Consider the following 6,503-nt stretch of genomic DNA (forward strand, 5'->3'; position numbering starts at 1 on the left):
GATGTGTTCAGCCAGGTGGAATGTAGATTGCCCACTGCCCAGTGAGATATAGAACGATAAAAATGTGCCTGCATCCGAGAAGAGCATGGAAATGGCGAAGGGCTATAGTTGACCAAACCAAGTTTCCCAGTCACAGTGGGATCCAGATTTGCAGAAAGAGCCCCAAACCCAAATGGGACCTGGGAGTTAAGTGGGAGAAAGCTGGACTCAAAGGAGCCTGTTAGGTTGACAACTGGTTACTGGCATAAATAAACTCAGAAAGGACCTGTGTAGACCAGCACCTTAAGATAGGAGGAATGAGGACATCTCAGTAGGTGCGGGCATGGACAGCTGACGACCCAGCCTTCATGCTTCCCTGAGTGCCTTAACGTTATTATGGAAGCCCACCAGAACCGAAAAGCCACTCCAAGGAATAGGCAGCAGAAAGAAATGGATTGGCATAAATTCCCACCAACTGACCAGATGAAGTGTTTATAATAATTTTTTAACGTCGAAAAATGATGTTATGCTTCTTGCACATCTGAGTTTGTGAAATGAAATTTCTATCCACTATATACCCATATTCCCAAATTTAAAAAGTGCTTATCAAACATGTGACAGTGTGGTCCTTTGGGACATGCCTGCTAGCTGTTACAATCTCTGGCAAGTTATTCAAACTTTTTGCTTCAGTTTCCATATCTATAGATGGGAGTGTGGGCTTTATTGTGACTTCCTTAATAATGAAATGAAATAATATATTGCACAGTGCCTCACAGCTAATTGACATTCAAGCCTTATTTTTTAGTTTCCTAATTCTAACTCCAGAGAGAAAATGTGAGAAAAGTAGCTATAGAAATTTAAAAGAAAACAAAGAGCTTGGAGAAGGTGTTTTTTGGAAGATTATTAATGCTGTTACTGCTAATTATGAGAGTGGGTGTCCATTTCCCAGGCAGAGACTGCAACCAGCAACACTTCCCGTGTGACGTTCACTACAATCAGCAAGGCCAAGCCTGTTGATTAGCTACAACTCCAAATTCTTGTCAGCTTTTTTTTTAAATCCTCATTTTCAGCATCTCAGACATCAGCTGCATAAGACCATGCTGTTACTATCTCCTCCAGAGAATTCCTACAGTATTTGCTATCCGTTTGAAGGAAAAAAGGAAACTTGCAGATCTAGTGACAATAGATATTTCCTATAATGTAACAGCATGAATTAACTCCCGCATAAACAAGAAGTGGTTTTATGTGTTTGCTCATTGAGTGCTTCTAAAATTCTAAACAAAATTTGTGAGAAGTTGCCCTGACTGTTTTCTTCAACTTACCATATGGTATTCATGATTAAATAATATGTCTATAATTAAACATTATGTAATGTTTTCTCACCTTGTGCTCAAAATTTTACCACTTCAGATTAAGAGATTTTTTTCTCTAAGTTTTAAATGATATTCCAGTGTCAACAGTTGTCTCTGGAAATATGATAGAAAAACTGTTTACACTTACCTGCCCAACACCTTATGGGAATTTGTGAGTGGCAGTATGGGAGATTGTTCTAGAACTGCTTAGCAGTGACTGAGGTCTTAGCTCGTTCTCATTTATAAAAGAAGGGTGAAGCCAAGTCATCTCTGATTACACGGAACACATATAGTTTCTGGAATAGACTCAATTTCAAACATTCTATTCCTTTGGTCTCACAAGTAGATTCATTCCTTCCAGACCAAACGTTCAAAAAAGAATCTCAATTTACTGTAAAGATTATTGCTGATTAAAGTTTCTATGATTCTGTTACAGATGAGAAAATGAAGTGTCCTGGAAGAGGAAATGCAGTGAACGTGTTGGGGATAAAAACAAGGTTAGAAAGCAAACGATTTCAGATGGGAAGAAGTGACCTCTGAAAGGGAAGCTGGGATGATAGCAAAGGCTATGTCAACTACCTCACAATTTCACTTAGATTTTCCTGGCTACTCTGCAGCAGACATGATCAGATAAATGCTTATTGATTTCAAGATCAAGGCAACAGGATCATTCTGTTTGATTATTTCCTTGTAAGTTAAAAACTAAATGCTTTGGCAAACACTGTAAATACAAAGTGCAGGGGTATTCAGTGCCCTCAGAATCAATAGCAGGTTCAAGCTGTGTGTGACAAGGGGTGACCACTGTTCATCCATTCATTCTAACAAAGTCTATAAACAACAACGTTGCATTAGGTGCTGGGCTGGTCACTGAAACATCAGGGTTACGTAAAACTCAATCTCTGCTCTTAAGGACCTCAGAGTTTAGAAGAAAAAGGCATATAAGTAAGTACAATAGAAATATAAACAGGAATAAAAGGTAGCTCAGGGGAAGTAAGTAACTCTTAGAGGAAAACATTCAGTAAAGGATTTCTGGATAAGAGGACGTTCGAGCTGAATTCTGAAGATGAATAAAAGTCTGTCTGGAGAAATGAAAACACTGTTTTGGCTGAAATAATGGTATATGTAAATACATTTATAACAAAGCATGGAAACTATGTTTAGGATATGATCATAGGCTTGGTGTCTTTAGAGCACTTTGTGTAAGTGTTGAGGGGAGAAAATGGGAGGAGATAAAAAAGGTAGGGTAAGTAGATTATGAGTGGGTAAAAGTGTTTAAGGCATTTGAACTATATCCAAATGTCTAGGAGAAAGTGAAGCATTCTAAGCAGAGGAAACCAGGACTGGGTTTGCCAGCAACATTGAGAATAAGTTGGAAGACAGAAATGAATGAATGATAGACACAGAGAAATACTTTTGAGTATCTAGAAATAGTGAGAAATAATGAGGCTCTTTCCTAAGACAGTGGTAGTGGAAAGAAAACAGCGATCACTTGAGACAGTCAAGAAATACTCAATAGAACCTGGTGATGACTGATGTGAGGGGTGAGAGAGACATGAGGTTCTCTGGTCCATGGAGAAGGAAGCATGTTGAATCTGAGGGGCCGGTAGACATCTTCATAGCAGGAAATCATCGAGAGAATAGCTGTAAAGAGCTTAGGAGGGACCGCTGGTGTAAAGATATGAAGAGCACCAAATTCCATCACTTATTTACTTGATGCCTGGTTCATCCTAGTCCCTCCTAACCCCAGAGGTCTCAGAGTCTCAGGAATTTCCAAAGGTACATGTAATTAGAGAACTCAGTGTTCTCTAATTACACTATTAGAGGAAGTGCAAGGTGTGATGAGAGCATAGAGAAGGGTTCTTAACAAAGACTTGGCATACGGTGGCATGGAGGGAGGGCAGTAGGCCAGGCAGGTTAGAGGAAAAAAATGGTGTAAGCTGACATCTAAAGACCTAGTAAGAATGAACCAGAAAAAAAGGAATACAGGAAGTATTCAAGCAGTGGAAGCTCTAGGTGCCATGACCAGGAGGCAATAATGGGCATGGTGCACCTGAGAAATTGTGGGATGTTCCATCACTGGAGTGTCAGGTCTAGAAGAACAGCAAGAGCTAAGGCTGGGAAAGTTAGCTTTGGCCTGGTCATGCCACAAGCTATTTTATAGAACTTAAACTTCATCTAGTGCCAAGAGGAAGCCACTTAAGGATTTTTAGCAGGATAGTGATACAATCAGATTTGCATTTTAAAAACTCACTCCAGCTACTGTGTGGAAAATGAGATGTTAATTAAAATAGTGAGCCTCCATGTGATTACCTAGGGCAGAGACCACAATTTGATTCAACCTGCTAATGTGCTCTGGCCTGCAGGGTGCATTTAAAAAATTTATTCATTTAATTCTGAGTTAGTTGTGAGCATTTAAAAATTGGAAACTCTCACATAAAATCAGGGTTACAGGTTTCTTTTGAAAAGTAGATCTGGCAAAGCTGGGTCCTTGCTCCTGACCAGTCAGCAACTGGCTGGAGCTGCGTTGTCCACAAAATGATACTTTTATACAAGGTGGGTGCCCTTCTGTTCACCAGAGTCCAATGGAGGAATTTAGTTTGATTTTATTGCCCCAGACTTACCCAGAGAGAATGTGTAGACTGAGAATAAACCACTGTGCATGCCTATCTAAAACCAAACTCCTCTACCAGATGACATTCCTATTTCCTACTCATGAATTTTGTTTTAGCAATTATTCCTTTTCTCATCAACTATTCCCCTCTACTGGGCCATTCCCATTGACATAAGAACATGTTATGTTTTCTATCTTCAAAAGAAATTTTCTTGGCTTTCTTCCCCACCAGCTACCCCCATAACTTTCTTCTCCTTTTCTCTCAAATCATATTCTCAAGCCAACCACTCTAGCAACACTGCTCACACCAATGTCACCAGTGACTTTCTTGCTGCCAAGTTCAATGTGCAGTTCTTTCCTCACCTCACTTAACCTATCTGCAGTAATCGACGCAAAGTTAGTCATTGCCTCTTATTTGAAACAATATTTTACCTCCTTGACTTTCAGGATACGCTATATATCTTGAGGATCTTCCTAACTTGCTGACTCTTCCCTTCTTAGTCTCTTTTATGAAATCTTCTTTTTCAAGGCAGGAGGGCCTCATATCTCAGTCTTTTGATTTCTTTTCTGTCTGTGCTCACTCTCTGTCATCCAGGGCTGCCATCAAGCCTCAGGTCTTTAAATATCATCTATATGTTAAAAGCTTCCAAGTTCCTTACTCCAGCGCCAATCTCTCTCCTGAGCCTCACACTCCCAATGCCTATTTGATTTTTGACATCTAACTAAAAAGCATCTCAAGTTCACTATGTTAAACACAAACTTGGATTCTCATCTGTATCCCACTTAATATGCCCCTCTCATAGCATTCCTATCTTAAGAACTGACATCCCATTCTGCCTGTTGTCCATGTCAAAGACTTCTAAAATCACCTTCCCTCTTCTCTTTCCTTCGCACCACACATCAAATCTGCTGCAAATCCTATTGGCCCTACCTACCTTTGAAATTGATCCAGAATGCAACCTGCTCACTCCCCCACTGCTTCCACTCTGGTCCAATCCACTTTGATCCCCTGTCTGGAATATTACAATAGTCTCCTAGCTGATGTCTCTGCTTTCAAGCCTCCTCCCTGCAGGTTCTACACTGAAAAAGCAACCAGCACTTGAAAAGCAAAAGGGTTTCTGTAATACTTTCTCAGGACAAGTTTGAAGTTACACATTTTGGGCAAAACCATTACATACGTGAGGCATGCCCTTCTTGGTACATCATGATGAAGTTGATATGTCTTATTTCTAGAGATTTTAATCTTAATAATTTGTTTAAGGTAGAGCCTACAGATTGTCCCAATGTAAAGATACTTATCTAGGTAGACTTTTTGAACATGTACATGTGGTTTTTCTCTGCAAATTTTACGTGACTAGAAGAAAAGGATCCAGAAAAAGAATGGAGTACTGAACATCTCTTGTGTCCTACTTCACATTCTACTGTCACACTCTCTTAATCCTGCTATTTTTTGGAACAACCAGCTGAGCTAAAATGTAATCAGATAGTATCTTGTCATGGCGGTATGGGGACTTTAGCCGTAGGAATTTGCTGGCAACAACAAAAAGAATGTTGTTGGAATTCACTCAGCTGTTCTTCCACATGTGCAAATGTGGAAGGGCAATGTTATTAACTGTCTGATATGGTTTGGTTCTGTGTCCCCACCCAAATCTCATCTTGTAGCTCCCATAATTCCATTGTGTTATGGGAGGGACCAGGTGAAAGATAACTGAATCATAGAGGTGGGCCTTTCCTATGTTGTTCTCCAAAATTGCTAATCTTGCCTGATCTCTGTGATTTCTTGATTTCTATGGATTCCTGTTTTAGTGACAGTCTAACTTTAACATATCTTAACATAACCTCTTCCAAAAATCAGATGACAAAACAGGGTATTGTGTGCTGGGTTTTCATTTTGGAAAAAGATATTCCAAAGAACCTGAGTGGAATAATAGTGATTAAGTCTCATGAGATCTGATAGCTTTCAAAACGGGAGTTTGGGCCGGGCCTGGTGACTCACGCCTGTAATCCCAGCACTTTGGGAGGTTGAGGCAGGTGGAAAACCTGAGATCAGGAGTTCAAGACTAGCCTGGCCAATGTGGTGAAACTCCATCTCTAATAAAAATACAAAAATTAGCTGAGCATGCTGGCGGGTGCCTGTAATTCCAGCTACTCTGGAGGCCGAGGCAGGAGAATTGCTTGAACCCAGGAGGCGGAGGTTGCAGTGAGCAGAGATTGTGCCATTGCACTACAGGCTGGGCAAGAAGAGCAAAACTCCATCTCAAAATAAATAAAATAAAACAATAAAATAAAATAAACAGGGGTTTGCCTGTCCAAGCTCCGTCTTTGCCGGCCACCACTCACTAAGATGTGACTTGCTTTTCTTTGCCTTCTGTCATGATTGTGAGGCTTCCCCAGCCATGTGGAACTGTGAGTTCTCCATTAATCCTCCTTCCTTTGTAAGCTGATCACTCTTGGGTGTGTCTTTATCAGAAGTGTGAAAGCAAACTAATGTACCATCTTTGGAGGAACCCTTCAGCAGTGAGAGACAAAACCTGATGGATAAGTAGCCCCTCTCCTGAACC

Source organism: Sapajus apella, unplaced genomic scaffold (assembly GCF_009761245.1).
Source record: "Sapajus apella isolate SASKATOON/1434 unplaced genomic scaffold, GSC_monkey_1.0 scaffold4, whole genome shotgun sequence".
Taxonomy (NCBI): Eukaryota; Metazoa; Chordata; class Mammalia; order Primates; family Cebidae; genus Sapajus; species Sapajus apella.